Here is an 11,513-nt window from a genome sequence, read left to right as displayed (position 1 = left end):
CTTTCTGAAGTAGCACTTTTTTTGTTGCTTGGAAATCACCCTTAGAAACCAATAATGCCGTATCTTCTTCCAACTCTTATGCATTTGGTGTGATATCTTCTATTCAAAGCAACCATGCAATTCCATCTTCTTTGTCTAGTATGCAAGGATAAAAATGATGTATGCTTTCAACTATACCTATCTCTTTGTACAGGCCATCCATTTCCATATTTTGTCTAACATACATGGATAATTGAGATGTCAGTTATCGACTATATGATCTCTATATAGTGGTTTTACCTTTTTTGTGTTCCCATGGAGTCTTTCTTCAAGTAAATACACAACCTATCACCGATTTGGAATTTGTAATTACTGATTGAAATATATATTTTCATTACATGCAATTACAAATAAGAGGAATAAATCCTCACAGGTCATTACAACTTACTGAATTTTCTAGAGAATACCCTTTCCCACAATCTAAAATTTTCCAACCTAAAAACTATCACAACTTTTCCCCAAAATGGGTCCTAAATAGCCTCTCTCTGGTTTGGAGCCAAAAGTACAATTTGAAATTTAAAATTTGGTAGTCTGGAGCCGAAATTTGAAATTTGAAATTGGAAATTTGAGCCAAATTCAAAAATTGGAAACTTTTCAAAAAAATTGTCCAACTTCCGATAGCCATAACTTTTGATTCAATGGTTGGATTGACATGCCGTTTAAATCGTTGGAAAGATCTCAAATTGAAGAATATGTTAAGAATTCACTCCATCAATTCCCACCATTTTTGGGACTGTTCGAGACTGTTTAATTCCTCAAATCTAAGTTAAAAGAATTTTTAGTAGATTTTCGAGAAACTAAAACTTGAATAATTTTCAAACCGTAAATGATTTTGACCTGGTTCTTTTGCCAAAGTGCTTATTTTTCCATTTTGAAGCTTCTCGCAAATTTCTGTCTCCATCGCCTCCAAATGAAAACTTTCTAGAAATCGCAAGTTGGTTAGAAAAAGCAGCTGAACAATTTTGACAATTGGAAATTCTTATTCGCTCAACTGGGTATCCAGAAATGTAAAAACATTAAAAGAAAACTAACTAAAAGGATTTTTTTTTTGGGTGATGTAGGATAGCCCTTACACCACCAGATGTTTTTGCATCAATATACCAACCGTTTTATTTATTCATATATGCTCTTATAGAAAAAATGAAACAAGGGAACAATGCAAACATTCTTTGAGTGCAAAATGCTATATATAAACTTCTTGACCCTTGCCAAGCAAATACAACCATCGACAACCAATAAAACTATTTCTAGTAACTACCATTTGTTGGCAAGGCATTAACATATCGATGGTTGATAATTGTGTTGGTGTAAATGAAACAGTCACGGTAGGAGAGTCCTCCAAGAGAACAATTCGGACCGTGTAACAAGAGTAAACACAATAGAAGCATCACAATGTGATGGAGACAATGTAGAATTAGGCATATTATATCAGGGAAATCAAATACAAATTGGTCGGCAACATGTAGGCTTACAAGTTCAACACATAGGCCTGATTACAAAACATTTAACATCCGAGATCAAACAAGGACGTGAGCCAAAGCTAACTCCGGATCTCCTAATCTTCTGATTATTCTTCCATGTCCTAAAAACTATCTACCATGTGCTTAGTTACATTGATTTATATGATATTTATAGCTCTAGGATGATCCGCGTCAGCCCAAGATGGAACAATTGCCGATGAAGAAAGATGTAACATGTAGAACAACAAGGTCGACCCCTGCCAAAAGAATTCCTTTGGAAACAACATCGAATGATATGCGAACCTACGGGAAGGTCAGCCACAAACCAAGGAACGTCGGAGGATACGAAATTAGGCTCTGCAAGCTACAAAAATGATCCACAAGATTTTCCATGAGCAGATAGGTCCAAGTGGTTCCAATGCTTTGAGTTAGAAATCTGTCTTACATTTCAGAGCAATAACTTGCTATAAAAAGATCCAAATGTCTCGAGAACTTAGGATAAGGTAGATGAGCATGTCCACAAATAAAATCCAGCTCCACAAGATCTGGTGAACAAATGCGGTAAAACACAAAATGAAATGTTGAAACTGCAAAGGCGAACTGAACAGAAAACCAAAACATAAAACAAACTGGAAACTAAATATTTTTGGGTGATGCAAGATTGCCAAGAACCAGGGATGCTCCTGCATCAGAAATCCGAGGTTGATGAAAAGTGATCCCCTCACTTTACGGGGAATAGAGGAAAACCAAGACGGTCTACCTCAGCTTGAGAAATCCATGACAAGTCTTCAACTGGTCTGTCTTTCCACTTCACAAGATACTCTCTGTATTGTCTACCTTGGGTGCTACACCCAATTCTACTATCCAAAATAATTTCAATCTGGTTCAGTACCCTCTGGGGTATCTTCTTCTCCAAGTCAGCTACACTGTCTTCACTGAATTCTGCCTCGTGATGCTAATGTAGGTCTGCAAAGTTGAATATAGGTGAAATACCCGAGGTATCAAGCACGTATCAAGTAACTCCACTTCATATGCATTTCCAAAACTAAATTTCCTCAAGATCTTACAAGGTCCAAACTTCCTCATCTACAACTTGTTATAGGTACCAACTGGAAATCTTTATTTTCTCAGATACACCATCACTTCATCTCCCACTTCAAATTCCTCGTGTCTCCTCTTTTCATCTGCTTTCTTCTTATACTTACTTTTCATGTCCTCCAAATGTTGTTTGACTTGATTATGTATCGTGTTCATATGTTCTGCAAATGCTTCTGCTTTTGCACTCCTTTTATCATCATTACTGATGTCTCTTAATCTTGATATGCCTCTAGGGTGTACTCCGATAATAATATCAAAGGGTGTTTTGTCGGTACTCTTGTTCACTGAATTGTTGTAGGCGTACTCTGTCTGGGCAAGAACCAAGTCCCAACTTCCGATTTTGTCTCCAACTAAGCACCTCAACAAATTCCCCAAACTCCTATTTATGACTTCTATCTATCCGTTAGTCTATGGGTGAAAAGTAGAACTAAATTTCAATTCTGTCTTCATTTTCTTCCAAAGTGTTTTCCGAAAAATCCAACAAATTTAGTGTCTCTGTAAGAAACTATGCTCTTAGGTAATCCATGTAGTCTCACCACCTCCTTGAAAAAAAGGCCAACTATATGCACAACATCTGTTGTCTTCCTACAGGGTATGAAATGAGCCATCTTTGAGAATCTATCCACTACCACAAATAAAGAATCATTTCCTCTCTGTGTCTTAGACAATCCTAGTATAAAGTACATGCTTATGTCCTCCCAAGGTCTCTTTGGAACTATCAAAGGCTTATACAATCCAACATTCTGGTTGCTACCTTTTACAAGTTGACAAATTCTACAACTCTGAACAAATTTCCTAACATCCTTATGAATCTGAGGCCAAAAGTAATTCTCACTAACCAAGGCTACTATCTTATCAACACCAAAGTGTCCTGCTAATCCTCCACTATGTTTCTCTTTTATTATATTTTCCCTCATAGAGCTCTATAGTATACACAACTGAATTCCTCTAAACAACATCTCATTTTGAAAGAAATAATCTAGCCACCTACTCCTATCCACCACAACAGGTTCCTTACAAGCTTTCCAAGGTTTTGCAAAATCAAGGTCATTCTCATACAAGTTCTTGAATTCCTCAAAACCCAATACCTCCACTCTCATATCAGTCAACAAGTTCCTCCTTCTACTCAAGGCATCACCAACTTTATTTAACTTCCTACTTCTATCCTTCAAAACAAAGGTACAAATCTGCAAGAACTCCACCCATCTCATGTGTCTTTGATTCAACTTATGTTATTTGTTTAGATATTGCAAAGCTTGATGATCGGTATATAACACAAACTCCTTAGTTAGTAAATAATGTCTCCACTTCTTCAATGCTTGAATTATTGCATAAAACTCTTGATCATACACATATTATCTCCTTCTTGCATCATTCAATTTTTCACTGAATAAGCTACTGGTCTTCCCTCTCGAATCAACACTGCCCCATTGGCATTCTCACTTGCATCAAAATCCACTTGAAACACTTTGCTAAAATCCGGTAAAGCCAACATAGGTTATTTTGTCACTTTCTTCTTCAACAACTCAAAAATATTATTTGCTCTGGATGTCCACTTGAAATCCTTCCTATCACCTCTCATTGTTTCTATCATAGGGCTACAAATTGAACTAAAATTTCTAATGAACTTCTGGTAGAAACTAGCCAATCCATGAAATGATCGTACCTCCCCAATGCTTTTCGATATAGGCCATTCAACAATTGCTCTTACCTTTTCAGGATCCATCTTCAATCCATCCGCAGATATCACAAATCCCAAATAGACTAGCTCTTCCTTCATGAAATTGCACTTTTTAATGTTTATCATCAACTTCTCTTCTCTCAACCTCTGCAAAACTTGTCTCAAATGTAACATATGTTCTTCCTTTGTCTTATTGAAAATCAAGATGTCATCTAAGTACACAATAAGAAACTTACCCAAGAATTTCTTTAATACCTCATTCATCAACCTCATGAAAGTACTTGATGAATTAGTCAGTCCAAAAGGCATCACCAGCCATTCATACAATCCTTCATTTGTTTCGAATGTTGTCTTCCACTCATCCCCTTCTCTGATTATGATATGATGGTATCCTCTTTTCAAGTCTATCTTTGTGTAATATTTGGCTCCACTTAAGCAATCCATTATGTCATCCATCATAGGCAAAGGGAATTTGTACTTCACTGTGATCTTGTTTATTTCTCTAGAGTCAATACACATCTTCCATTCTCCATTCTTCTTATGTGCTAACACTGCCAAAACTGCACAAGGGCTCAAAATTTCTCTGATCAAACCTTTCCTTAATAACTCCTGCACTTGTCTATTCAACTCCTCATTTTCTGTTGGTGTCATCCGATCTGCTGCATTATTAGGAAAACTAGCTCTGGGAATCAAGTCCATGCAATGAATAATACTTCTTATAGGTAGTAATCCATCAAGTATATTATCAAAAATGATGTCTTCATATTTTGTTAGCAACTCTTTTATCTCCTTCGGTTGTTCTTCGTCATGCTCTGGATTTTCAGTCTTCCTAGGAACTAAAGCAAAACACATATTCTTATGTCTTATCCCATCCAATAATTTCCTTCCATCCCTCAAAAAAATTCTAGCATTAGTACAAACTTCTCTCTTAAGAGGCTCCTCCAAGGGTAACAGGGTCTATTTCATCCCATTTGCAACAATAGTGTATATGTTCTTTCTTCCATCATGTATTGCTTGTCTATCATACTTCCAAGGTCTACTCAACAAGATATGACATACATCCATAGGCATAATATCACACAAAACCTCATCATGGTAAGATCCAATTCTCAATTTTACCAGACATTGTTCACTTACTAGTACCTTATGATCATCCTGAATCCATTCTATTTGATAGGGCTTAGGGTGCTTCAATCTCTTCAAGTTCAGCTTACTCACCGTCTCCTCTGAAACAAGGTTATTTGAACTACCACTATCAATTATAACTTTACAACACTTACCTACTACCTTGCATCTTGTCTTGAATAAATTCTTCCTTTGCAAAGGTTCCTGCTTGTCTCCGGTGTGGCATAATGCTCTCCTCATCATTAATGATTCTCCATCTTCAGGTCTATTAGCTGATTCGATAGGTTCTTTTTCCACCAATGTTGCTCTTCCACTGTTCTCTATCTTCTTATATTCAAAAGCCTGATGTCCTTCTTCTTCGCACTTAAAGCAAGTTCCTCTAAATATTTTCTTATCTTGTCTTCTATCTTCCTTTCCATAACCTTCATTCCAGTAACCACCAGGTTCTCTTCTCCAGTAGAAATTTTTATCATCCCTTCGATATGAACTACCATCTCTACTAGCTTCCTTGTCTTTTTTTTTATCCGCATAATTTCCTCTTCCTTTAGTATAGGTTCTTCCACCCTAAATTTTCCTCCCCTACCTTTTTCTTCTGCTCATGTCTTTTATTCAATTTTTCCTCTGTAGTACCCCTACCCTAGTCTATTTCTAACCTTGGCTTATCTTGATTAGTTAATCGTAATATTATGTTATAGTCAGATGTTGATTAACGCATAGCTATTGATGTGGTTTTCTCACTAGTTGTATGCAGGTTATTCAGTGTACCTATTTCGTGATTATAGTATCGGACTGACGCTTTCATTAGATTTTATAAATGTATGCATGTATGATCTTTTGTTGCAGGAGATTTCAGGTACGAAGTCGCATGAGTGCGAGGTTCGTCGTCACCTGGTTTTGCAGGTTTGAGCATACCTTTTAATCCCTAGAGTCGGATTAGGTGGTCGTAAGACCTTAGTCGACCTTAGTCGTGCTCTAGTGAGCATCGTCAGTCGTCGTCGGTAATCCCTGTTGGTTTGGGTTTGCGGGTCGTCTGTTTGGTTGGCCTTCTCGATTTGCGTGCCTGGTGTGTTTGGTTAATTGATGAATTAGTCCGTAGCATTATTTTGAGTATTTATGCGTTTGTGCAGTGAAGATTAATGGATTAAATTGATTGAGAATTCGTTATGCGTTTTTCGTTGTTAATGAATTGCTCGTTTTAGATTGGAAGTAAATTTGAATTTAATGGCTGATTCGATTATTAAATGCATTATATATATATGCTGTTGAAAGGGAAGTTTTATATGTTATCGCCATAGAGTTAATTGTATTTCATTAGATTATTAATTTGAAAGGTTAAGTTGATCTGATTTGAGGAAATCGATTTTCGATTTGAATAGCAAGTTAATTTGTGGTTATTTTTAGATAAGGATTAAATTTTGTGAATTATTGGTAAATAAGAGTTTTAATTCCAAAAATGGAATTTTTTGGGTCAACTCCTCCATATTACCCAAATTTGGGGAAATTGGAAGGATGGACATTTTGGAGGATTTTTGGTGGAGAAAGATTTTGGAGATGGAATTGGAGGACTTTGGGTGGAGAAGGAAGGATCTGGGCAGCTGGAGATTGGGATTCTTCAGCCGATCTTGCCAGGAACGCGAGATCAGGTAGGATCAAACTCTCAATTTTAGGTTTTTGTTTGAAATGGAAATGTGTATTTCCCTCATTGCTGTTGGGTGTTGGGAAAACCCCATTGTGTTTGGAGAATGAAAATTATCAAAGAAATATGATATCAAAACCTGTTCGTTTAAACCGAAATTTATAGTGAATTGGAATCCATTAGCAAGTTCTGTAATGGGCGTTTTGTCTTAGTGGAGCGAACTGTGTTTTAAAAGGAAATGGAAACATTTATTTTTTTTATATATATCCGAACTGTGTGTTCGAAGAAAATTTTTTTTAAACGTTTTTGATTAAACCCGATCTGGGCGTTTGTGTTTACTTCCAACTGTGTTTCAAAAAAAAAATATGTTATATCGTTTCAAACTGTGAGTGGTTTATGTTTATTTTATGCAAAGTTGGGCGTTTTGCGTTAACTTTCGGTCTGGGCGTATTGTTTATCGTTCGAACCATGGGTTGGGGTTTGGAGGCGGGGAGCGGAGCTCCCCCGCTCCTCCTCCCCTCCCCCCGCACATCTCCCTTTTCTACCGCTCGCTCCCCCCTGTTAACTCCCCCGTTCACTAGTGCTTCGACCTTGGCCGCGACACACTGCGGTGGCCGCAGGGCGCCGCGGGCCTGCGGGCACCGCAGGGCGCCGCCGCCGGGCCATGTTGAGTGGCGTCGCCCGCAGGGTATGGGACGGTGCTAGGGTTAGGGCACGGCCCTTCCCAGCGCGCCTCCCACATAATTTAACTTGCGTTTTTTTTTGTTGTTTTGTTTAAAACATAGTTTATTAAATGCATTTCTTTTTAAGAAAAGAAAATAGTTATTTTAAAATGCATTTTTTTTTCTTGTTTAAAAGAAAGTATAGTTTTTAAAATGGGTTTTTCCTTTTAATGTATTTTCTTTCCCATTCAAAAAAAAAAGGGGGATTATAATATGTTGAATATTATTATAATATTAGTGTTAGTTAGTTCTTAATTTTGATTAAGGAGGCATTAAACTTGACAAATGTTAGTTGGTAGTGATTAACTTTATAATGGGGTTATAGGCTAATTGTTTTCAACTTCATTTTGTGATTTACGCCTTCTTCCTAATTAAGTCCTACAACGGTAATTTCGCAATTGGATATTTTCGATTATTTTCTGATTGATCTTGTTCTAGTAAAATTGTACCTTCCCTTCTAGCTGATTAGGGAAGATGGCTATTTGATGTCGTATTGTTTAAAAATAATAGAGAATAATATGTTATTGGAAATCGTTGGAATACGATGTAAATTCTACTTAATGATGTTTTGTTGGAGATTAAATATCTTATTTTAGTTGATTAATGGTTGTCTGAATTTTATTAATATGAATTGGTTAAAAAACTCATTATGGCTTATTTTGCCTGTTCGATGCTTGAACCTTACGAGTTAGAAAACCAAGAACGACTTATCCCTTGATAAGGTAGATGACTGTAAGTTGTTTTAGATCTTGTAGAAAACTTGATCGTCGTTTAATGATTAAATCAAATTGAGGAAGCATATTGTCCTTTCTGATTATTGCCTTGCGAGTTTAATTTCTGTATTCGCCTTTAATTATGAAATGGCAAGATTGCTTTGTTTAGTAGGACCCTGTCGTATGGATTGACTTGGTGTACCTGTTTCAGTCTTCGAATTTTGAGTTGACTATGGATTGTGATGTTGACTTAGTTGGTTATATCCTCTTTGAGTGAGTCGAATAATGATTCGTGGTTAACCTTAGTTGTCAGGTCTCTAGTTAGAGTGCCGTCAGTAAGTGATTACCCTTGAGTCGTGTTTGACCTGATGTTTGTATCTTCTTGAACTCCGTTCGTCTTACCATGTGTATTCCGTGGTTTGAGTTCGTCTGAGTTAGTCTAGTGTCGTATGGGAAAGTGGCTTTCGATTGGGGGCCGCGCCCAAAGTGGCTGCTGGGTAACCCGTCGAAAGTGAGTCTAATAAGTGATAACCTAAGTAGATTAGAAAATAATCTCTAAATAAGATAATGTGCCTCACACATGGGACGAGTGCTATCATAGATTCGGCATGCTGTGAGAAGGCCTGAAATGGCAAACCATCTTCCTTGTCTTCACGAGAGGATGTGTGGGTCCACATGAGGCTTGGATGGGCCGGAAGTTCGGATTAGGTTGCCAGGGTTACCAGTGTATGGGCCGGGACCTATGAAGACTTGCCATGGTATCCATACCAGGTTGTGTGATGACACTTGTCCCTACGTTCGCTAGTGTGTTGTTGTTTTGTCCTGTTTTGAGTTCCCTTGAGAGTCGTCCCTTGTCTTTGCTCTTGTGAGTGTCGGTTTCGTATTAGACCCTTGGGCGGTGATGGCTCAGTGTTATGGATGCTCTCTTGGACCTCTTGTTTTAGCTTTGTTTATGTTCAGCTGGATCCTGTTCTTTGTAAGGATCGTTTATGTATTATGGACCGATGTGGTCTTCTGTATATTATTTATGTATCGCCTTGATGGCTGGATTGTATGGTGTAACCTTTTGTACTCTTAACCTTATTATTTATCCGAGGGGGTCTTGCAGTTGAGCAGACCCGGAGATGTAGCCCATTAGGGGTGAACTCCGAGATCACTATGGTGTTATGTGATGCGTTCTCTTATGTTCCTTTATTCAGCTTTATCATGTATGATTAATTTATGTTAGAATGGTTAAGTGGATAATGGAATTAACTTTAAATGCTTATATTCAGTTCTATCTTGAATGCCATGTGGATCGAATGCATAATTGGTTGAGATGCGGTTTATCGTAATGCATGTGTGAAATCGTCCTTTTAATGCAATGAATTGGATTATGGAACAATGTATCTTAGAGTACTGAATTATACTCAGTTGTTGTTAAGAAATTAAATATGCTTGGAAAGATCTCTTTTGTTTGATGAAATCCTAGTGTATTAGGATGTTATATGTATGGTTTGTAATTTTAAATGAAAAGATTGAATGAAGTTTATGAATGGATCTTAAATGATGAATCTTTGTTATGATTTATATTTCCATCCTTTGAAAGAAATTATCCTGATTGTGAATTATCTCGTTATTAAGATATTCAGCTTTTGGATTAATTGTGTGTGTAAAGTGTATTGTGAAAATTTAAGTAATCTCGTTGGGAAACTCTTTAGGAGATTGTCGTTAATGTCTTCCGCTATGTTATCTGAATCTTTGTTATCGTGTTGCATCTTATGTGTTGTAACTTTAAAAAAAATAAAAATTGCACTCTATTCTTGTTATTTTAGCTTATCCCTTCGGGGTTTCCTGGCGGGGCATTACATCCTCTGCCTTCAGGGCATATTGATAAGCTTCCTCAACATTTTGCAATTTGATTAAACTGAGTTCATCTTGTATTGACATCCTCAACCCATTCAAGTATCTAGCGATTTGTTCAATTTCATCCTTGATGTGTCCGGATATGATATTCAACTTGTAGAATGATTCAATATACTCCTTCACACTAGATTCCTTCTCCTTCAGGTTCTGCAACTTTCGGAATAGAGTTGCTTGATAATCGAGGAATATGAACTTTGATTTCAACTTGTTAACCATCCGCTCCCAAGATTTAATCTTCTCTTTACCTTTTCTCTGTCTATCTACCTGCAAATGTTCCCACCAAAGAGACGCATGTCCTTTCAAATTGGTACAAGCATATTTCACCTTCTAGTTTTCCACAGTGTTTTCAAAATCAAAATACTTTTCCATCTCCATAATCTAATCGAGAAATTCATCCGAACCTAACTTGCCATGATAAGTATTCACTCTGGTCAAAACCCTTAAGAATCTCTCTTCTTCCAGATCAATCGCCAGTTGATTTGCTCCTTCTCCCGCCTCCACTTCTTCTCTCTTCTCTGGGTCGTTTTGACAACGTCCAATCGGGCTACAATTCCTCTCAACATTTCCATCACAATAGGGTCTGTATTTCCACGCGCTCCACCACCTCTAGCAATTCTCTGAGCCATCTTTACGCCATTCCTCTGCAGCTGTCGGTCGGATCCTCACTCCGCCACCCCACAACAAAATTCTTACAAGACTCTACAATCTCCGGAACGAAAACTCTCTCTGATACCACTTGAAGCAATCATGGTAGGACAGTCCTCCAAGAGAATAGTACAGACCATGCAATAAGAGTAAACACAACAAAAGAAACACAATGTGATGGAGGCAATGCATAATTAGACATATTATATCAGGGAAATCAAATACAAACTCGCCGACAACATGCGATCTTACAGGTTTGGCACATAGGCCTGATTACAAAACATACAACATCCGGGTTCAACCAAGGATGCGAGGCAAAGCTAACTCTGGATCTCCTAATCTTCTAATTTCCATGTCCTAAAAACTATCCACTATATACTTAGGTACATCTATTTATATGATATTCACAACTCTAGGATGATCTGTGTTGGCCCAAGATGGAACAATTACCGATGAATAAAGATGTAATGTGTATAACAAAAAGGTCGA

Source organism: Cryptomeria japonica, chromosome 8, assembly GCF_030272615.1.
Source record: "Cryptomeria japonica chromosome 8, Sugi_1.0, whole genome shotgun sequence".
Lineage (NCBI taxonomy): Eukaryota > Viridiplantae > Streptophyta > Pinopsida > Cupressales > Cupressaceae > Cryptomeria > Cryptomeria japonica.
Note: the sequence above shows the minus strand (reverse complement) of the source record.